This window comes from Xenopus tropicalis, chromosome 4 (genome assembly GCF_000004195.4).
Source record: "Xenopus tropicalis strain Nigerian chromosome 4, UCB_Xtro_10.0, whole genome shotgun sequence".
In the NCBI taxonomy this organism is placed as follows: Eukaryota; Metazoa; Chordata; class Amphibia; order Anura; family Pipidae; genus Xenopus; species Xenopus tropicalis.
In genome coordinates this window covers 122,323,642-122,346,935 of record NC_030680.2, presented here as the reverse complement: position 1 = coordinate 122,346,935, position 23,294 = coordinate 122,323,642, and the positions used below count along the sequence as shown (strand labels likewise).

Genomic DNA, 23,294 nt, shown 5'->3' with positions numbered 1-23,294 from the left:
GGCAACGTTTTACGCTTCAGACCCCTTATATGGAAAATATATTCCATAATCCTGTGTACAATTCCAGGGAACATCTATACTTGCTATAACCAGATGCTTTCCACTCATTCTACCATAATACATATAACTCTTTAGAGTGCAGTCCCTCACTAGCCAGGAACCTGTGCCTTACCTATGATAATACTCCCTAACACGCCAGGTCTCACACAGTAATGGTGCCCAAGGGCAAGCCGATAGCACCATGCCCCACAGAGGGTGGTTGGGGGGTTAGACTTGTGATAAAAAATGCCAATAGTAACTCACACAGGGCTGGAGTAAGGGTAGGCAGACAGAAGATGTATGTGCCTACTGCCCCCTCACTGTCACACCCTGGGCACATGTCTATTCTGTCACACCTGCCATCATACTGGTTATCTGCTATAACTTGAACTGCTCAACATAATCATTCATTTTTTGTTTTGCTTTTTTTATATCACTTTGTCTGTGATTATGTTATTTCACTTTATCTGCTCCAATTGCTGTTGGTCCAGGGTTGGGCGGTTGCCATGTCTATTTTCATGTCTACTTTTGACACAATATTTCTTTATTTCCTACCTTATTATATTCAAGTTCTCTAGCTTGAGGGCAGTCCTATTACAGATAACTTGGGGAAATTATGAGGGCCCACAAATAAGATCTTTACACTGAGCCCACTGATAAACCTTAAAGAAAAAATGGAATTGCTTGGGGTGCTTTTCTAAAAAGTTTTGCAATTTATATATATCTCAAAGTCAAAAGACTTTGAGAAAGGCTGCGGAGGCAGCCGAAACGTTAGATGTGGATTGAATAAACACCTTTATTTCACTTAAGACCTGTGAGTGCGGGACATCTTTACTTGCTATTTTTCCTAAACCCATTGGGACTGCACCCAGGCATCGCTATTCTATCTTTGACGTGAGTGCCTGTTTACAAGCAAATATATATATATATATATATATATATATATATATATATATATATATATATATGTTTTCTTTTCACAGCTATTAATCTGTTTATTAACTGTTAATATAATGAATTTAGTAACAGTGCCACCTGCTGGCTAGTTCCTTAGAGAGCTGTTCTGATGTCACTCTGCTCAAGACACAGATAGATTAGAAATCTCAGATGAACTTTACCATCTTTTTTGTTAGGGGTAAAAAGCCAGTAGCGTTATCTACTATGTGCCAGGTCGCTCTTAAAGAACTTCAGAGGGCTTAGCGCCCCCTCCCGCTTGCCATTTGTTTGTGGTGGGAGGCAAAAAGATGACTGGCAGTTGTGAGGTCTGCTGTATGGCAGTTACACCACTGTTAAAAGGAATACATCTTTTGGACCCCTTACAAAAAAAGTAATGTATGGAATATGGTTTTGGAATAGCAATATGGGGGCTCACTCATTGCCATCCCCAACTCTGAGCAGCAAATCCAGCTTCCAATAAAAAATGTATTTTATTGGTTCTTCATTAAAGGGGTTGTTCACCTTTAAATGTGTGATGTAGACAGTGGTATTCTGAGAAACTTTGCAATTGGTCTTCATTTTTAATTTTTGTGTGTTTTTTTTTTAGTTATTGAGCTTTTGTCAGATACAGTGGGGAGCAGGGAGGTATGTTACACAATCTTTGTTTCCTGAATTTGGAGGTGGGAGGAAAGTAAACCCTTGGGTGTTTGTTCTGCCTGAAGGTCTGGTGGAACCAGTATTTCGGGTAACTGAGTGTACAGTGATATAAATCATTTATAACAAAAGGAGAAGCAGGTTTAGCTGAAAAGGCCAGTGGTGAGCAAGCGGGCTTGGATGATACTGCAGACATTTCTTAAGAGCATACTGGGCTTAAGGCATAAAGGTCCCCATACACCATAAGATCCGCTCGCTTGGTGATGTCGCCAAGTGAGCGGATCTTCTCCTGATATCCCCCACCTACAGGTGGGAGATATCAGGAGAATCCAGGGTAATTCCATCGTTTGGCCCTGGGCATAGGTAAAGTTGGTCCGGGGACCGCATCAATGAGCCGATGCAGTCCCCGATCCGACTAGATTTTCTAACCTGCCCGATCAATATCTGCCCGATTTCAGGCCAGATATCAGTCGGGCAGGCACGTCTGAAGTGCCCATACACAGGCCGATTAGCTGCCTAATCCAAGGGACCGATATCAGCAGCTACTATCGGCTCGTGTATGGGGACCTTAAGTCTAAAGGCTGAAGAGCAAATAAGTATGTAATTTGAATAAAAAAAGTATAAGGGCAGTCTCCTACACTGTGGTTTAAAGGCAGAGTGTGATCTCTTCCTCCCTGTCTGAAACATCCACTGACTAGCATGGGAAAAGATGCAGTTCCACTTCTCTATCTGCCCCATGTCCAGTGCCCATGCATACTCAAGGTGGGGCCCAAGGGGTGGGATGGGCCCTTCGCCCAGTGGCATATCTACACTACCAAAGAACATGCAGAGTGTGACCCTGATACACAGGAGGAGATGGATACCAAGGCACATAGCATACAGTATGAGGATTATGTTCCTAATTTTATAAAAAGCTGGTATTTGAAGGCAGTCCTATTACAAATGACTTGGGGCAGAGAGAAAAAGAAAATAATGTAAATTGCAAAAATGTTTCTTATATATTATATAATATATATTATAATATAAGTATTCTAGATGCTACTGGATTTCATCCTGGTAGAAAAAGCAATAAGGCAGCTCACCCACACATGCATCAATAAACTATTTTATGTTTATAGAACAATTATATGCGTTGTTATGTATGTATGTATGTATGTATGTATAATTTTATTTATAAAGCGCCACAAGGGTACGCAGCACTGTACAATCTTACAAAATACAAAATTACACACAGGGGGGACAAGTGTTATAATAAATAAATATATAAAAATGCGCACGGAATAAGTGCCATGTGGCACCTAAGTGGTTGGGTAACATACAGGCACAAATTGGAAGGTAAGAGTGCACCAGGTATGGGCATTTGCCCTTAAGCGCAGGACTGGGCAAAATAATGTTTTAGAGCTCCAGAAGATAACGGCTGAGCTTTTTCTTTAAGAGAGTGGGTGAGTGTTCCCTACGGAGGGATTCAGTTATTATTATATACCCCACTTACATATACTGCACAATTACCTGGCATCAAAATCATTTTTAATGGTCCTTAACCTTTAAAAAACACATTGGTTTTGTATAGTATAGTATAATCAATATCTTAAATATCTATTTTGGCATTGTATTTTGTTTAAGCTAGGCGCAGAGCACCACCCTGTGGCCATCTGATACATTACAGGGAGAAAGAGAATGTTAGAGAAGAGACTCCACAAGAATTGGAAGGATTTTGGCCTTGCCCTCTCAGCTTTTAAATTGAAATTACTCACAGGTCTTTTGATAAAGGCAGGGGCCATTCCTTTTAGGGCAAAGTCACATGAAGCGGTGGCTCTGCTTCTCTCCACTATGGATCCGCTTTCTTCTGAAGCTCTATGTAGCTGCAATAACAGACACTACTTCAATTTTTATGCAACTATACTGAGCAGAGATTGGCTGGAATATGCCTGCTTTCACAATTTTCAGGCCATGTGTAGCTGTACTCAGGCTAAAGCTGTCACCCCTCAATGGCCCCAGCCGCTTTCTTCACCCTCCCCCACAGAGGCCCCCAACACCTGATTTATGATTTAATGATTTAACCCCTTGTCCCTCAACTGACTCACGAGTCTCACTTTCTAAGTCATTAAGAGCCCTCATCCCTTTAAGAAACTCACAGAGAGTTCATGCTCTATGGCACATCGCAAACACCAAAGCAAGGGAACAACTGATAAATGACATTTCATTAATAGATTCACATCATGGAAATATGAAACTTTCTAAATATAACCAACTGAATATTCTTTACTGTTCATGAAACAACCAAGTTCTGCCTCACTATCCCCCTCTCAATCTGTCTCTCTTTATGCAGGAGTCAGGCATTTAAAAAAAAAAAAAAAAATATTATTTTTTCATAAAGAAATAAAGGAGGGGAACAGAAAGGAAAAAGAGTGGGTGGGGTAACAAAGATAGACAGAAGGTTCTCTGTCTAGAACAGTCTGTGTATCCATTTACAAAGAACATCAGCTTACATATGAATATGGAAATTCAACATGGAAATAGGAGAGTAGGAGAATATGTAGTCTCATTTTACTCATATAAATCTATTTAATTTTGACAGTTTTGAATGAGTAGTTTGTGGCAAAGAGTTTGCACAGTGTTGCAGGTAAGGCTTTCTAGGGTATGTCCTTTATTTTGCCCCAGAATTGCTGTAGTTTCCTCCATTTTTCTTGTCTCTTCCATAGGTTTGACACAATCGTGGAATGTTGGAGGTTCTGAGCCTTTCCACCTCTTAGGAATCAGTCAGGCATTTTTTTTATGCTTACAATTGTCGACTTTGACACCCAACCTGCATGTGGAGAGACAGATTGCTGAGAGGGGAAAAGTGAAATATAACTGGATAATTTCAGAAATGGTACAGATGTTTTATTTAGAAAGTTCCTTATTTCCATAATTTGAAGCTTAACCTTTCATTTTCACAATAATTCCACTAAATATGAACAGCATTCTCTAACTGTAAATTGTCTTTTGCTCCTAGTCCCCTTATCCTCAGGCCGGACTGGCAATCTGTGGATTCTGGCAAATGCCAGAGGGGCTGCTGTAAGATGCCATAGACAGTCACTATTTAGTGGGTTGGTGGGGGCTGTTTGAGCCTCTGTGTACCTGAAATGCAGGGTCTATTTTGAATCCCAGTGCAGGCCTGTTCATCCTCCTCTCCAAACTGTGCTGAAGAAGCAGCTGGAAATAACATTTCTGTGGAATATGCCCAGGGGATAGGTTCTATTATAAAATGATGGGTGTTCTTGAAACCAGAACCCAGACCCAAACACAAATATGACTAAAAATGTTTATATGCCCCAAAGCATGTTCTGTTGACTAGGGATGCACCAAAAACAGTTTTTTGGGTTCATCCAAACCCCTGAATCCGCCGCAAGGGATTCGGCTGAATGCTAATATGCTAATTACGATTTGTAAGGGTTAAACAACGTCGTGCGGTGAAAGATTTTCCACTTCCGTGTTAACATTACAAACAGTCATGTGATTTTTTTGGGTTTGGATTTGGTTTGGCCAGGACCATGGATTCGGCCAAATCTTGCAGAAAAAGGCTGAATACCGAATCCTGGCTTGACACACTATGGTGCATCTGCCCTATGGGTACACAGTACATTTAATTTGCTTTAATTTTTAACAGCCAATTAAAAAGGTCACTCAGAGAAGCTGAAATAACACCATTCTAACATCAAAAATCCAGAAAGTAGGAATAAAGCTTCAGATTTACTGCAAACCATTTATTGTGGGTAGTGGTAACACAACATGTTTCAGGTCAATACCCTTTATCAAGTGTACCACTTGATACGGTACACTTGATAAAGGGTATTGACCCGAAAACATGTTGTGTTACCACTACCCACAATAAAAGGTTTGCAGTAAATCTGCTGAAGCTTTATTCCTACTTTTTGGATTTTTGTAGTTGTATTTGGTTGCAGCACAGAGCAACAACTAGGAGCTAAAGCTTTTTTCTAAGTACTTTACACAAAGTTCACCAATCATTTTTTATTTTTGACCATTCTAAAATCTTATTTATCAAGCTGGTGAACAGCAGAAAAATCCATGTAAAAGATAAAATAAATGGGGGATTTATAAAGCAGGGTATTTCACCTTATGTATGAAAGCCACAATCACATGAGGGTGCCAAAAGTTATGGCACATAGGCTAAGCTTTTACTTCAAAGAACAAGAAAAGGTTTAAATCATTGTACTGTATTTACTTACCTGATACTCTGGGCCAGTGCTATTGTTAGCAAAAAAACTCCTCTGGCCCGGGGTTCATCACAGCAAGCGAGCGCCACAAAGCAAACCTGCTCTTCCTTTTTTTCAAAATCTCAGAGCCGACACATTTGCAGTAAAGTGAAAAAGCCAACTATTTTGTTAAGTAGTCCGGCTTTTTACTCTACAGTGCATGAGCATATACATACAGCTTGATAGATACACCAGATTTTATGAATTCAGGTGGCAATGTGTGGTTTGATAAATACTCCCCCTAATGTTACATTTGCCCTGAAAGTACACGGGATTAATTAATCTTAACACTGCAAATTTTTACTGCAATCAACTGGCAAATACAAATACAGTAAATTCCTCTAAGAATGACTATGCTGCAGTAAGCAGAATAGCAACCTGTATAGGTTTTAATGGGTGCAATTTTAGCAATGTAACTAATCTAACAAAGGGAGACCTAAGGGCTTATATATAATCCTTTTTAATTTGCCACACAGGTTTAACCAGTATTAAATAGTTTTGTTACCTGGGAGAGAATATGTAAAATACTTCAAATAGATAATAACACAATACCAGCTTCACCCCAGATGTAGTTTCACCAACTGTTCTCTTGACCCCAGGGGGAGCCAGTCCTCTGCAGTCATATCCGTAGCAGTCATAAGGCCAGACACATGCCATGACTTTCTGCATGGTACAAGGAAGGAGCGCTAAGGTTCTTTTCATGCCCATAAACTTTGTGCAATAAAGCAAAGGCACGTGAGCTCCCTCGCTAGTGATATGTCAGGACAGCATGGCACTAGCAGAGGGTGTTTTCTAGACAAAATACAATTGTATGCAAAAACAAAGTATGGGCTCTATTAAAATACAATGTTTGCATAATAGGTGCCCTTAAGGCTGATGCCACACGTGGCGTTTTTACACTGTGTATTTTCTAATTCTCTCGGCGGCTGAAAAACGCACAATATCATCATCCATAGAAATAACTTGTAAAAACTCGAAGCAAACCACACAATGCGTACATACGCTAGAAAACGCCTTACCATGGATTTTTCAAGCGTTTGCCGAAATACGCCAGTATTTGCACAGCAAACTATTCCTTTGTATACACAAAGGCAGCTGCCAGACCTAGCGGAAAAACGCGGCGTTTCTTACTATTTCGCACTATTAGCACCATGGAAACGGGATTTGCTACGTCACCAGTACTAGGCTGAAAAACGCCATAGTCAGGGGCTGTGTGGCTTGTGCGGCGTTTTTAGGCTGAGAAAATACGCAGCATAAAAACGCCACGTGTGGCATCAGCCTTAAACTCATCAGCATGGGCAGGTCCAGACTGGGCTTAAAAATACGCCCATGCATTTTAAGTAAACAGTTGCCCAAACATCACCTCCCAGATGCCCAAAAAACATTGACTGTCTAAAGCAGCCACGGCCTGGGCACGCAACATATTTATTTCCTGAATTACAGGGTCAGACTGGGGCCAGTGGGCCACTGTGAAAAAGAACCTCTGGACCTCATGGGCCCAGCCTACCCAAGACCACTCCCCTGAATGCTGGGAATGCTCCCCCATCCCCCTACCCTAATAACAGAAATGGAAAAAGGAGATAAAAGGAACGCAACGCTGGGGGGGGATACGACAGGGTGCGGAGGCGCAACATGGGAAGGAGGGCCCTTAAGGCTGCAGCCCCTGTAGGCCCCGGACACCCCAGGTTCACGCTGCTGCATTATGATTAACACTAGGAGCGAGGATTCTGGAAATATGTTCATGTTGCATGGTTTTGATTTTTTACCCAGCTACAACAGTTTATCGGAATGTTTCTTTTTAATACTGCTCCCCCACAACTTCTACTTCGCTTGGTTTTACCCATTTTGCTATACTTTAAAAGAACTTTGCCTTTCTCTTTTACAAGTTAAAGCTGGATCAGGCCTGCAGGAGGATGAAGAACTTCTGTTAAAAAAAAATCAATATATTAATGCCTAGATGTACTGTAGTGAAGTCATCAAAAAATGGGATTTAAATGGCATGATTTCCATTTTTGCTTTCACAATTACTTGACTTCCTGGCTAGGAAATCCTGCCATATTTTCTGAATACAAGATAACAACACAGAGAGAGAACAGTGATTTATGGCTAAGGAGTAAGGAATTCAAGTACTACAGATGGGCTTTTATCACACAATATTCTAGGTACTGAGGTTCCATAAATATAATTTTCAAAAAGCATATTAGTGGTTAAAATGTTACGATTTAGAGAACTACCAAGAGCTCTACTGGTAGTAAAAAGACCCAAGCTTAACTGGATCAGTACACTAAAAGCAAAACAATCTCTCCACTGTTAAATCCAGTTGTGGAAAGGTGAGATTTTAAATTGTGTAATACGCTGTATTAATGAACTTTTTAGGAACTTTATGAGGGGTATTAACTATTTAATTGACACTGATGAATTTTACTGCTGATGAATATTTTTATGGGCTATTTGTGTAATTTTGTAACTGAGAATCATGTGTATCTGTTGCTAATACACAGTGGGTAGGCTGGCAAGCCACGGTTTTTTAATTTAGTAAATGATTAAACATCAATTGGCTTAAAGGTGTAGAGATTGTTTAGTTTATAGAGTCCCATAAACACACACCTATCAAGTCTGAGTGAGATGCAAGTGTAGGAGGAAGACATGGAATAAGAATGACAACCTTTGTTGATAAATGGGGCCGATTTTAGATTGTAGGACTATTCAGGGTCCTTACACCTGCTATAATCATGACACCTACCCCAAAAGACTGTCATTTTAATTTTTTTTTAGTTAGAAAATTAAAGCTATTAGGTTGATTACACACATTAGGGTTGCCACCTTTTCTGGAAAAAAATACCAGCCACCCTATTAGAAACATTGGCATTAAGCAGAATTTTTAACGGCCAGGTGGCAACCCTAGCCACCATGTTCCTCTCTACGCATGACTAAAGGGGCCATACACGGGCCGATTCTAGCTGCCGATATCAGTCCCTTAAACCGATTCAGCAGCTTATCGGCAAGTGTAGGGGCAGGTTAAAAAATGTAGTCAGATTGAGGACCGCATTGGCTCGTTGGTGCTGTCCCCGAACCGACTGTGCCTGTTACCGTTGTTCTAATTTGGGACCAAACGACCGAATGAGCCTAAATTTGCCCGATATCGCCCACCCGTCGCCCAAACTCAGGTACCTATGAAATACCTACCTCTGCCCCAGCACTCTATCACTAATCATGGCACATATAAGCTATCTGCTCAGGGGAGGCCATATTCCCACCTACTAGCTGTGCTGTTGGGTGAGTTCTGGCATGGCCTCATTTTGCCCTGACTATGCCCCAACTCTACCAACATGAGGTCATTTGGGGAGGGTTTACTGCCTTTTTAATTACAGGATTAACTCCAATTCGTGTGTAAATTGCATTAAACTGGATACGAGCAGAGAAAACGGGCTGGAATGTGCAGTGTAACATTGTGTGTATCAGACCCAGTGGCTGCCGGTGAGCTCTGAATGCCCCATAACCAAATCCCATGCGTCTGCTTTATTGTAGTGCGCAGATAATATCACCTCCCCCTGTGGCGGCAGTAAAGATTCCAGAAGATGCAACTGACGCCATGGTATGTTGTTACAGTGACACAATGATGATTAGCAGACTCCCCACATCTTCCTTCAACTTATACAGAGTTCCCGGGCATACAGAGGCAGATGCAACGCACACTGAGCTACAGGTGCAATAGTCCCAGTCGTTCCCATGAGGTGAATCAGAGGAAACGCAGGTTCGCAGGCAGCGCACTAACACAAGCCACGCCCACTCCCAGCTCAGCCCGTTGCTAGGCGATAAGCACCGCCTCCCTGGCCACGTGCCTTCGACTTTAAACAGGCTGACGTCACTGCCTCTACACGCCCCTTCGCCTTTGTGGGCGGAGACTGCAGGCATTTGGTGACGTCCCTAACTTCGGCTCTCCCGCTGACGTCTCCATGCAAACAGAGGCAGGCAGGCACAGTTAGGATGCTTGGCCAATACGCATGCGCGAGTTAGCGGATCCGGAGACTTCTCCTCATAGCGCCGACATACCGCACCGACGTACCGCACCTCCGCCACGCATTCCGCGCAACACTTGCCCCAGCCCGCCCTGCTCTACCTGTTGGACTACTCTCACTGGCCTGTACAGTCACAGGGTCTTTCTGGATAAGGTAGGGATTTCGCGGGAGTCGTCCATTCCGCTAGTGGCCGGCTTTGCGCTTTCTCTAATTTGCGGTGATAGGAAAAGCTTAGGAGCTGCGTGCCGATTGGCTGTTCGTAGCTCCAAGCTCTTTACATTGCTTATCTGGGGGTTCGGGTGCCTTAGTGGCCCGCACTGGTTGCTGATAGGCTGTATAATTTGTGACGCCATCGGCTGTGTGTTACCCTAGCAGCTGTAGCTTCTGGTACTAGGGGATAGCAACCTGTGGCTCCTCAGCTCTTATAGTAGCGTAGCCCCCACTATACCTGTATGGCAGCTTGGGCTTGTACCTTCCTATGTACAGAGGGGTCTATGGGGGAGGCCAAACTGTATGCAGTCCCACCCCAACCACCCGCTCTCCCCAACACTGGGAGAGAACCTCTTGTCCCATGCCTTATTTGGGGCCCCCATACAACCCAGTGGTCATAAATATCACATTGGGCTGTATTTCAAGCATCATCAGCAGGTGGCTAATATATGTGTTTGTCTATGTAAAAGGAAGTTCATACATCTCACATGTTTTTGTCTGTGTACCCTTCAGAGCTGGACACATTCCATATGTGAGGAGCAGATAAATGTCCCCCTTTGATGGGTTCCTGAACAACTGGGAGATGATTTTAATGGTGATCACCCTGTAATCGTAACTGGCCGTTAAGTTTTCAGAGGTAAGTGCTCCAGATAACCAGAAACAGCTTGATTCCAAGAGGAAAACTGTGGCTAACCTGTGCATGGGAACTTGGCACGGGTACAGGCACACGTGGTGGATATGGGCTTTGGAATGCAAACGCTTGGATTTCTTTGCTGATATATGCTGCTGAAGAAGGCTGTGCCAGTGGCCGGGCTGATTCTTGGCTTGAGTTCTTCTGCGTGCCAAGAATCAACCCATGTGGCATCAGTTTTAGATAAGATAACTTAATTGCATTGCATTGCATTGCTGAGAGCACACAGATTGTGTTGTATTTAAATGAACAATTACCCAAGCCATTGTTTTAAAGATCTGAATGGGAAGATCCCAGCAGGCTGGGCTAATAGAGATGTTTGTAGACAGTATTTTTAGGGCTCTGGCACACGGGGAGATTAGTCGCCCGCGACAGATCTCCCTGTTCGCGGGCGACTAATCTCCCCGAATTGCCACCTCACCAGCGACAATGTAAGTCGCTGGTGGGATGGCACACACTGCGCAGGCGATTTCGGCAAATCACGCCGCCGCGTGTGCCATCCCATCGGCGACTTACATTGTTGCCGGTGGGATGGCAACTTGGGGAGGTTAGTCGCCCGCGAACAGGGAGATTTGTCGCGGGCGACTAATCTCCCCGTGTGCCAGGGCCCTTAGACAGTTTTTTTAAGGGTGAAGGTACTTTGTGGCTACTGAAATAGACAATGCTGATCATTTACTGATAATTGTCTCTAGGGGTGTTTTAGCAGAGGCAATTCTCAATATTGTCTATGGCAAGGTATTTTCTGGAGTTGGTAGCTGCTCAGTGTGTCTTCACCCTAATATGCTGCTGTATCTACTAGTTACCAGTTTAACATCTGCTGGTAGATAACAATTGACTTTTTGGGCACCCCTGGTCTAATGTATATTTACACACTCTGTTTATTTTATGTTAAGCTGCAAAATTCTTTGATATTGGAGCAGCTTGCATTTTACATGTATATTGCTTTAATTTGGTGATTAATTTGGCAGCAAAGGAGCTTGGGAGTTGTCTTTCAGGAACAGTTAGATGTACCATAGGTAAGCAATGAGCTGTTACCTTGGTAAGGTGCAACAAGAACTCTGCAAAATGATATGCATTCCACTATAGCGTCTTGTTTGACAAGATACAGTGCAACCAAGCACGTTATGTGAACTGTCACTCTGAGAGGTCACTCAGGCTAATGAGAGACCTAGGGAGGTGCTGTATCAAAATAGGAATAGCTAGGCTACTCTAATCCTTTGTTTTGTGAATGCATTATTCCCTATAAAAACTGGTTCTGTTGCTTGTGAAAGGATGTAAAGGGTTTCCCCCTTCCCCCTTAGGCTACTGTTATATTTAGAACTGGCTCCAGTTTTGTTTCTTGAGTGACATGCCTTATGGACTGGCACTTTGTGGATGGCTAAAAAAGATTTCATTGTTTTTTGTGGAGGCACAGTTAGCAGATACAGACCTGGTCTTTTTTGGGTCATATTAGTGACCCAACAAATATTCAAATATTTTATTTCTGATTTAAAGGTTTCTGATCTGGTCATGCATGGGTCTCCCTCCTTCATTCATTATGTATAAATGTATAATTTTATTTATATAGCGCTGCTTATGTACAGCATGCTGTACAGCAGAACAATAAATTAATAAACAGGGGGTCATTGAAATAACAGATCAGTGAATAGAACAGTGAATACAAATAAATACATAAGCATAGGCATATACATAAATGAGTCTTCCAGTAAAGAATAACTTGTGATTTTCATTTTTCTCTGGGATATATTTAGAAAAACATAATTTTAGTATACCTTATATACTTATGCCAAGCTTTTCATTTAATAAAATACTGCTTTCCCGTTACATTTGTATGCCTGTGTGCTTTCTTGGCTAGTCCTGTCAGTACAGTTGGTGTGCCTTCTGTTAAAATGCAAAATATTCTCAATCAGGCTGTTGTCATTGAAGGATACCACAGCCCTGATTGCTGCAAATGGTTGTTTTTATGAAGTGGTTTGTGGCATCGCACAGACACATTCTCCATTTTTAGAAGCAGAAGAGTGACTCTCCTGTCAGTAAGCTGTTGGAGGAAAACATCACACCTCTGAGGTGCTGGGAATCTTAGGCTGAAGGCACACGGAGTGTTAACTCTGCTGCTCTCTGCCTGCTCTCTCTCAGGCTGATAGAAGTGGATCTGCTCCCTTCCACAGCTCTATTGATCTGCACTTAAAACAGTAATATTGTATCCTGTTTAGTACCAATTTTTACACACCGAGTACTGATTAGTCTCAATCAGTATGCAACTTGGTGCAGTAATCCACTGCTTAAAAACATTTATCCAAGAGCTTGGAAACTTATAGGCTCATTTATATGGCCAAAATGATAGCTCTCCTGACAGCTACCTGATCAGAGCTCAAATAGATAATGATGTGGCTGGCTGAGCAACCATGTGGCACAATAAATGCTTTTCTTTCCTGAAGGGTACTCTACACACTGATCTTGATTTGAATGTTGATGCCTTGGGTCTTTAAAATATCACAGGCCCTAAAAGCTACAATGTTTTTATTTTTTAAATTTTTTTTTTCTTTCTCTGATGGAATTGATGAGAGGGGATTGTGACTATTTTGCTTTATCCACAAACATTCTGCTTGGTTGATGAGGTAGCAAACTTTTGCAAATATGCTCAACTTGAGCTTGGCACCGCTGGTCATTCAGTATATTATATAATGATACTGCCACTGACATTTCCTGAGCTCAGTTATGGAATGCAGTGTTAAAAGCAGCTCAATATTTCTTTTTCTTTTAAAGTAGAGTTTTAGTTAAACATGCCACATCTGATGTTTTAGGCTCTTCTCTAGCAGTTCAAGGCCACCACACCCCTTTAGCTGTGATCTATGCCCCCACTAACTCCCCATATTCAGAGCATATGCTGATTCTCTGCATATGCTCTGGGCTGCTGTTACTTACCTGAGCTTAGGGACCTTCCTACAAGAGTAGATAGAAAATATAAAATTCACTATACAAGACTGATTACTAATTCATTGAGATGCAGAACCTAGCAGTCCAAGATGGGAAGCTCCTGTGGGCAGGTTTTAAAGGTACAGAGCATCTGAACTTCTGGCCTGGTACAAATTTGTTTTGTAAAAAAATACAGCATTCTTTTTTTATTTTTGTTAGGCTTAAGTTCTCCTTTAACCATATAAACGTTTTTAAATTGTTATTCATTTATTTTTTTGTCTAGCAATCTCAGAGAGAAATGTACTTTTTACCAAATCGTTGAGATTTTGGGGAAAAGTGAGTGTTTACATTTTGCATTTATTTAGTTTATCCTTACTACTTCCAGGACTGCTAGTGACAAGCTGGCTGCACAGTGTTTATTTGCTATTCCTTGATCACACCTGTCAGCAGATTCTTCAAAAGGCGTTTAGTGGGTTTTTATTACCTTGCTGCCTCGGAGGTAGTATGGAACAAGTCTGGATAAGTTACACACGCTTGTGTAAGCACAAGGCATTCAGCTGTGACCAGGCTGGAAACAAACTCTTTGTTTAGTTACAACTCAGCCCGAGTTTGCCTGCAATTTGTCCCACATCCCTGCTTTCTGGGAGGTTAACAGTATCACTATTATTGAACTTGGCAAGTTGCTTTGAACCAACTTTGTTGTTTTATAGGTGGAAAGTTAGTCAAACTAAATATATATGAGAGGCCAGCTGTGGTTGCCTTTAACTAAACAAACAAAACGAAAAAAAAAAACACCGGAAGTTTGTCAACCCTTTCATGCTAGTGAAGCTGCTGATTGATAAGCAATTCACAGCAAGTTGTTGAAATACCCAGTTACTAGCTTTCAATAGTAGTAAAGTAATAATAATGTCTCTTCCCATTTCAACTGTATTCTGCAGGTAATTGACTTTAAAACAATTGACTTACTCATATCCTGTGTATGCAGAACACATGATATTTATATGGCTGGAGCTCTCTAATTTATAACCCTATCATACATACAGTAAGTGTGACAGATACAGGAACTGGCTTCTTTCTGTTGAATAAAGAAATGTTCTACCTGAAATGGCATGAAAAAAGTGCCAATTATAAATAATAGACATTCTTTATCCCAGCTGCTTTCTCACAAATTTTAAAGTTAACTTTTTGTATGTCATCGAATGCGCAATGCTAAGCAACTTTTCAATTGGGGCTACAATTTTATTGTTAGTGTTACTTTTATAACATATCTTTCTATTTAGGCCCTCTACAGCTACATTCATATACCAGTGTCTCATTCAAACCACTCACTGGTTGCTATGGTGATTTGGACCCTAGCAACCAGATAGCTGCTGGAATTCAAAACTAGAGAGTTGCTGTACAAAAAGTAAAATAATTAAAAATAGCAATGGATTTATACCAAGGCATTAACCCATAATAAGTGGTCACCATTAGCCTTTTGTCTTGTTTTACCTTCCCTTTATGTGTGCGTACAGAAAGAATTGCTATTTTCTGGGGCACCAGAGCTCCATGGGTGTCACTACTTTCATCTCTGCAGAATCATACTGAATTATTGCTCCCTGGGCTCTCTGCTGGGCCTTTAAGATACACAGGAGAGTTGGTAAGAAGAACCTGCTGGTTCTGTTTATAAATAAGCAACGCTACTGCTCCACTAGGGAGGATTTTTCTTCATGTGGTCAATTCCCTTGTTATTAAATCATGACTGGTAAGTCTCCCATTGTGGCAGCCTTGGGACTTGTTCAGACCTGCATCACTGTACCAGTTGCAGTGTGACTGAGTTTAAGTGCTGTAATTTGGACCTGCCTCCTGGATTTGCACAGTGTCACTTTGCTCCTGCAGGATGTGTTGGATCTCATATTCTGCCAGCGTCAGTATGGCTTAGTAAGTGTGAATACTGTATACAATGGCATGGTCAGACCTGACTGACATTAAGGCTGAATTTGACTATATTTGTAGTGCAGGGAGCCATTAGACTGAAAATTCCAATCCTTACAGTAAAATTCTGTATTTCATTTTCCCTATAACTGTCCCACAGCTTTTCAGCTTGAAAGCAAAACCTTCATCCCAAAAGTGCCTTTTACTTGGTCTTTTTTTTTTTTTTTTTTTTATTTGGTCTATGCACTAGGACAGAGGTCCACAAACTTTTTAACAGTGAGCAACATTTAAATATAAAATGTTCCTAGGGGTAAACAATAAGGGCTGTGATTGCTTATTTATCACCCCGTGTGGATAGCAGACTACAGAAGGCTTTGTTTGGCAGTACACATGGTCTTTATGCCTCCAAAACTTGCTGCTAAGCCAGAAATTCAAAAATAAGCACCTTCTTTGAGGCCACTGGGAGCAACATAAAAGGGGTTGGTGTGCAGCATGTTGCTCCTGAGCTACTGGTTGGGGATTCTGCACTAGGAGTTTAAAATTTGGCTATGGCAGGCACAGCAAGTACCATTTACAAGAGGAGGCCTGAAACTTACAAATATAGTCTGTTTGCTTATAGATATGTGGTAGCCCTTCCACACACAGGCTGGCTTTCCAGTTATTGAAATAGGGGCATAATCTCATAAATTTGGTCCATCTTGCAGCTTCGATGGTGCTTCCTTAAAGGAACAGTAACATAAAAAAATTAAAGTTTTGAAAGTAATTAAAATATAATGTGCTGTTGCTCTGCAAAAAACTGGTGTTTTTGCTACAGAAAAGCTACTATATAAATAAGCTGCTGTGTAGCCATGGGGGCAGCCATTCGAGCTGGAAAAAAGGAGAAAAGGCACAGGTTACATAGCAGATAACTAGTAGATAAGCCCCATATAATGGGGGTTTATCGGTTATCTGCTAAGTAACCTGCGCCTTTTCTCCTTTGAATGGCTGCCCCCATGGCTACACAGCAGCTTACTTATATAAACTATAGTAGTCTTTCTGAGGCAAACACACCAGTTGTAGCAATGCAGGGCAACAGTACATTATATTGTAATTACTTTTATACACTTTCATTTTTTGGTATTACTGTTCCTTTAAGCATCACCCTTACCCTGGTGCTCTCTCACCTACCCTGGAGTAGGCACAAACCATCAATGCTTGGACTTGTATAAAAGGTGATTATTGAGCTTGTGAACTAATACCTTGCAATTCCAAGTATGTGTAAGAAGCCATTGGCCTCTTTGTTTTGGTTACCTAATGGCATCTCCCACTTCTGTATGGTGAATGAGTGAAGAGTGTTTGATGTTGCTGGCTCTCTGAGAGGCAGAATGTCTGGCACCTCAGGAATTTCTGTGTGATATCATTAGAAAGAAAGTTACTGGAATGTGAGGGATGTCATTAGGACTGACCAGGCTCTAGTCATCTTCTCTGTGTATTGTGTGCATGTTATAGGTAGATTTTAACAAAAATTAGTCTTTGCCTTCAACACTTAGTGCACCAGGTGGGGTCAGACTGAATGAAGTCCTGATGTTCTGTGCAATCCTTGCTGCCAGAGAGTGGTTTTACTGGTTATTTACAGGTTTCTGTTTGGTGGGTAGCATTCTGGCTGTCGTGACTGTTTTTTTTTTTTTTTTTTTTACTTGCCAAGTGACTGTAGTGTCTTTGATGTATGTGGAGTCGCAAAAGCAGTCTCTTGGTTTGGATGATCAGGATGTCGGTGGTGGTGTGCCTGTTGCTTTAACTCCAACACCTCTCATACTGCCAACCCCACCCACTGAGATCACTGGTGGGCACTTGTCCCTATGTAGTGTTATGAGTGTGTTCAGGTCACGTGCACAAGTCAAGGATGGGTTCAGGGTGTTGGAATTCCAGGGCATATTAGGGTTACCTGTGCATGACTAGCTATGAGATACGCACCTGTTTAGTGTTTAGTTTTATTGTTGTTTGTAAAGCTGTTCTTCTATGAAGATCTCATGAATTTTAAAGAGGGTTTGTTGCATTCATTTCTGCATGTTTGTCTGCCTGGGACCTATAAAACATGAATGCTCTTCAGTGCCTTAGGATTTTGCAGTTACTGATGTATCGGTCAGACTAATACACACACATAAACTGAAGCACATACAGTGGTGCTTGAATGTTTTAAGCTTGAAAGTCCTGACCTTAATCCAATTGAAATGTTGTGGATCAGTGATCCCCAACCAGTGGCTCGGGGGCAACATGTTGCTTACCAACCCCTTGGATGTTGCTCTCAGTGCCCCCAAATCAAGTAGTTATTTTTGAATTCCTGACTTGGTGGCAAGTTCTGGTTGAATAAAAACACAATTTACTACCAAATAAAGCCTCCTGATAGTGTGCATAAAGCAGGGGTGGCCAGACTTTCTTCGGTCGCGGCGGGAATACATGACGCATCGTACGTATGCATTCACGGAGCACTTCCGCATCCCCAGCTTGATTGTGGTCCACCAGAATCCACGGGGGGGGTCGACTGGTGGACCGCGATCGACGTATTGGCCACCCCTGGGATAGAGGCTACCTGATAGCCAGTTTTAGGCCTTATTTGGCACCTCTATGAACTTTTTATGATTGTTTTTCTCTCAAAGTCTTTTTACATTTGACTGTGGCTCACAAGTAAGAAAGGTTTGGGGACCCCTGTTGTGGAAAGACCTAAAGCGAGCAGTTCATGTGAGGAAACCCACAAACATCCAAGAGGTGAAGCTGTTCTGTATGGAGGAATGGGCTAAAATTCCTTTGAGTCAATGTGCAGGACTTATTAACAGTTACCGCAAATGTTTGGTTGCAGTTTTTGCTACACAAGGGGGTCACGCCAGATACTGAGAGCACAATTCACTTACTTTTGCCGCACACAGATGTGTTATTTTCAATAAATACACAACCAAATATAATACATTTTTGTTTCATTTGTTTAACTCTTCATCTAATTTTAGGACTTTGGAAAATCAGATGATGTTTTACGTCAAATTCATATAAAAAATGTTTAGAAAAATGACTCTGCTCCTACTGTGCCAGTGGCAGGTAAATTCGCATGCAAGTAAACTCTCGTGTAATTTCCTGTTACTAGGGTGGATGCTGGGAGTTCACCAGCAACTGGAGGCTTGCCAATAGCCTGCATTCTCCATAAAGCTGCGGGTTACATATCTGCTCTATAAATAAAGGATGATTACAACTAGGCCAAAAATGAAGGCATGCATGTTGTAGACAAAAGGAAATAAGTTATCAGACAGAGGATGAGCTTAGAGTAAACCTACAAATGCTTCCATGGTTTTAGATCCTCACTTGATCTTCTCTGTATCAGATAATGTGTTGACACTGAATATTTATACATTGTTAGAAGTTTTTAAAGCTGGGGATATTCAGAGGCACACTGAATGTGTGGTCTGTCCTAGAGGGGAAGCCATGCTTTCATGAAACACAAATTCCATTCAGTGCTTGTTTAAAGTACATGGCCTTGGTGCAGAGGTGTATCAGATGCAGGCTGTGCTCTTGCCCTTTCTGTCTCCCATTCTGTGTATAGGATCCTGCATTCACCACACTTTCAAAGTATGTGTCTCCCTCCAGGAACACTTATTGCAAGTAACTTTTTAAAGCTTTCAGACACATACCCAATGGCATGGAGTAGTGGTGTGCAGGTCATGAAAAACTCAACTCTCATCATCAAATCCATAGCTGCATCTTCCCACCCCATACACTTCCTCTAAATACAACTCTGGCTCTAAGACAGGGAATCTCTATAGCAGGGATGGAGTGTACTTCCCTGCACCAGAAGCAGACTTGTGAGTAAAATTTTGGGTCCTGCAGGTTTTGGGTCAACCTGCACATCACTAACATAGAGCCAGGATATCCTGGAGTACCCATCTACAAAGTATCGTTCCCCTTGACACAATTTGTATCCAGCAAGTGTTACTGAAACCTGAAAACCTACTCCTCGCTAGCTTTAACAACAAACTGAAAATAAATACATTGCAAGCTCTGGGGACACTGAAATCCCTTAGGGCAAGAGTTTGCTTACTTCAGCAATAGAGATTCTACTGTTCTGTATTGCTGCACTCATCATGTTACAGTGGGTTTTATCCACTTTTCAACAAATTTTGGGAGTAGAATTGATGCCCGTAACACAAACCTATTTATTCACCTGAAAAGATTTCTTCTTAATGTGAAGCCAATTATACATAGAAGCCGTTGGAGAGGTTGCGTTAATTTTTAATAAAATTAGAGAGATATAGATACATTGCTTTATCAGCGACTTAGCTATAGTTTAAAAAATGTTTTGAGTAGCATCTTGGCTTTCTCTCCAGATATCAACCAAATTGGCAGTTAGGTTGGACCCCTTATATCCTATAGTAAAGGAAAGTGTGACCTGTGACTCTTGTTTACATTATAAAATGTGCATCTGGTCTCTCCTGCACTGGGAAGATGATAACCCCACACCATTGTTTATTTCTTTGTGTGAGATGTGCTTAGGAAGTGGACTTGTTGACGTGGGTGCCCATTGTCATGAGAAAGTGGTATATTGCACTTGTCTTGCATCTCCAACAATGGAATATATTGAAAATAGTGTTCGTATTGTATGTAACACTTTTACATATTTAATAATTTTTGCATTTTTATGCTTTGAATGAGGTTTTTTTTTTTTTTTTTTTTAGAAAAAACCTATAGAAAAAATAGGCCTCCCCATTTTGGAAGATTTTAGTCATTTGTCAGAAACCGCTTAGCCTGTGTGTATTTATAGGGGGTTTTCTTGTTAGAGTAGCTTCCTAACAATTTTCTACAATATAGCAATGGTTGTAAATAATAAATCTCCTCATATCAAGCTGTTTGTAGGGAGGGATTCTGCTTCAGTCTCTTAATTGTAAAATGGTGTTTATTTGTAAATAAACCAGTGAATAGTTAATATATAAGCAGTCAGCCGATACCAAAGGCGAATGTGTGCTTTTGCTTGACTAATTGTTTGTGTTTGCTTGTTTTGACCCACAATTCTTTTCATCTGGCAATCCCAGATCAGTCTGACAAAGAGCAGTGGCTTTTTGTTTAATTCCGCATGCTGTGTTCCATTGAAACATCTAAAATATGTCCCAGCTGCCTTTTAAAGAGGGACACTGCAAGAAAGCATGGCCTCATTTCTGTAGCGCTTAGCAGAGAGCACCAGAGCAATGGAAATGCTTATAGATGTCTTTGTAGCCAAATGCATTCAGCCAGATACATACGAGTAATTTTATACACTCCTTGCACAAGGCAACCTCTGGAAAAAATGATAAAAGGTGCCCCACAATTTGCTGTAAAATATAAATTCTTAATTTAAAACAATGTATATATTTACTGGATTAACCACCACATCTGCTAACCTTGCATAGCGCTTCCCCCGGCATAATCTAATGTCTGATTTCTTTGTTTACTTCTTTAGCCGCCATCTGCAGTGCATTTCCCTTGTTTGTGCCGCCACTCGCCTGTCACTATCTTCTGTTTCCACTCTATAAATAAAATATAGAAAGAGACACTGGCCTAATTGCCAACATGATTAATATGCTGTGTTCTAATATCTAACTGGTAAAAAGATTCTTATGATTTTTTTTTTCATAATTAAATGTAAAATGATTCTATTTCTTTAAAGTAACATTACTGGCCTTTCACTTACTGATGTCATTAGATAATTGTAATATAAAAGTGATTTTCTAATTTTAATTTAGACACCAGTGCATAGAACAGAAATGTAAAATGAAAAAAATGCAGGCCTACTTCAATATTTTATATTACAGGTATGGGACCTGTTATCCAGAATGCTTGGGACCTGGGTTTTTTTGTAATCTCCATGCCCAACAACCCAACAGGATTGTTTTGCCTCAAATAAGGATTAATAATATCTTAGTTGGGATCAAGTACAAGGCACTGTTTTATTATTACAGAGAAAAAGGAAATCAGTTTTAAAAATTTGAATTATTTGTTTAAAGTGAAGTCTGTGGGAGATGCCCATAATTGAGATTTCTGGATAACGAGTTGCATATCCGTTCCTACCCCATTGCAGTTTAGCAGGCACACAAGGATCAATTTTAGCTGTTGAAAATTTATTGCAGAATAAAATTACACTTTTTGCAGCGATTTGATTTATTACATATAGTAACATAGAAGTCACAAAAGCAACCATACCTCTGCTATACAGAGCTGCAGCTTGTCTGAGCTAGTTTACACATGTTTGTGACAACCAATGATGCCGTTTTCCAACCTGCATGGAATGGGGTGGGGAAATCATTAGCTTTTAGGTGTCGAAGGGAACTTGTGGAACCAAAATCAGACCCATCAAAACACATAAAGCTTTGAGCAATCAGGGCCCTACAGAATTAAACTCAACCCTGCTAAGGCTTAGCAATGCTTCTTCTACCCCCACTCAGCTGTCCTGATTCAGTTGGGACCATTAAAGCAGCGTTTTTCAACCACTGTTGTGCCGCGAGATGTTGCCTGGTGTGCCGTAGGCAGGGCACCAATGTACTAGGGGGGCACTGCTCTTGGCACCAATGTACTAGGGGGGCACTGCTGCTGGGCACCAATGTACTAGGGGGGCACTGCTCTTGGCACCAATGTACTAGGGGGGCACTGCTGCTGGGCACCAATGTACTAGGGGGGCACTGCTGCTGGGCACAGAGTTAAATTTTTTAACATATTCTAATGGTGGTGTGCCTCGTGATTTTTTTCATGAAACAAGTGTGCCTTTGCCCAAAAAAGGTTGAAAAACACTGCATTAAAGGGTTGGGCTTACTAAGCTACTTTTTAACACATCTTCTGCACAGATACAAAAGGGAAACATTAAAAACATTTAGTGCACCTTGAAAACATTAAATATATGAAAAATCATAGCATGGCCACTTGGCATGTCAAACGTGTATGCTTTAGAGGCATCACTCTGTCTCAGTAATGTGTTTGGGAACCATAGCAAAATCAACTTTTCCCCAGGGCCCATGCATTGCCAGTCTGTGCCATTTCCATTGCCATTTCTTAGTGTTACACATGCCCTGTCATTTTGAGAGTATGGTGATCTGCCATTTGCAGAATGTAATCCCATGCATATTCACTCCTGGAATTAAAATACTATTATTGTAATGAACAACCTTGCCATCATACAAATCCTGCAATCCTGTTCTCCGGCACGTTAAAAGCCTCGGATAAATCTCAGAAGGATTAATTAATAGAATGTAGAAAGACTCCTCTGAGATTCTCCTCATAATCGCTCAAGAGTAAATGACCTTTCTAAATCATTGATTTTTTTTTTTTTTTTCAGAGATGCTGCTCTAGTAATCTCCCCTCTGTAATACTAGTCTTATATTAACCACTACCCTGCAGGGTATGTTTGTTGTAAAAGTTAATACAGCAACAGTAGAAGTCTGAATTTAAACTAAATGTGAACTAATCAGACTTTTATCAAAATAATGCAGTGTGTGTCTGCCTGGGAACAGTGTGTTTTTTGTGGTTTTGGAGAAAGTTAATTTTGTTTTTGACAACATTACTCCTTAATCTCAAACATTAATAGGAGAATTAATATGGCCTAAATGGGCAGATTAAATGTTCCCACGTATGGCCATCTTGGATGTTGTTAGACCATCTTTTCCCTGCCAGTGG

The 23,294-nt window shown here is 41.1% G+C and overlaps 1 protein-coding gene across 2 annotated transcripts in view; it reads left to right on the top strand.

Annotated features, from left to right (window-relative positions):
• Positions 1-9,750: 9,750 nt before the first annotated feature.
• Positions 9,751-23,294, top strand: part of tmem184b (transmembrane protein 184B) — a 42,389-nt gene continuing 28,845 nt past the window's right edge. Inside the window, 2 exon segments of one of the 2 annotated variants that reach the window (NM_001045672.2) lie at positions 9,751-10,057; positions 10,628-10,751. The gene's annotated coding sequence lies outside the window, so the exon portion shown is untranslated. 2 annotated transcript variants of the gene reach the window in all.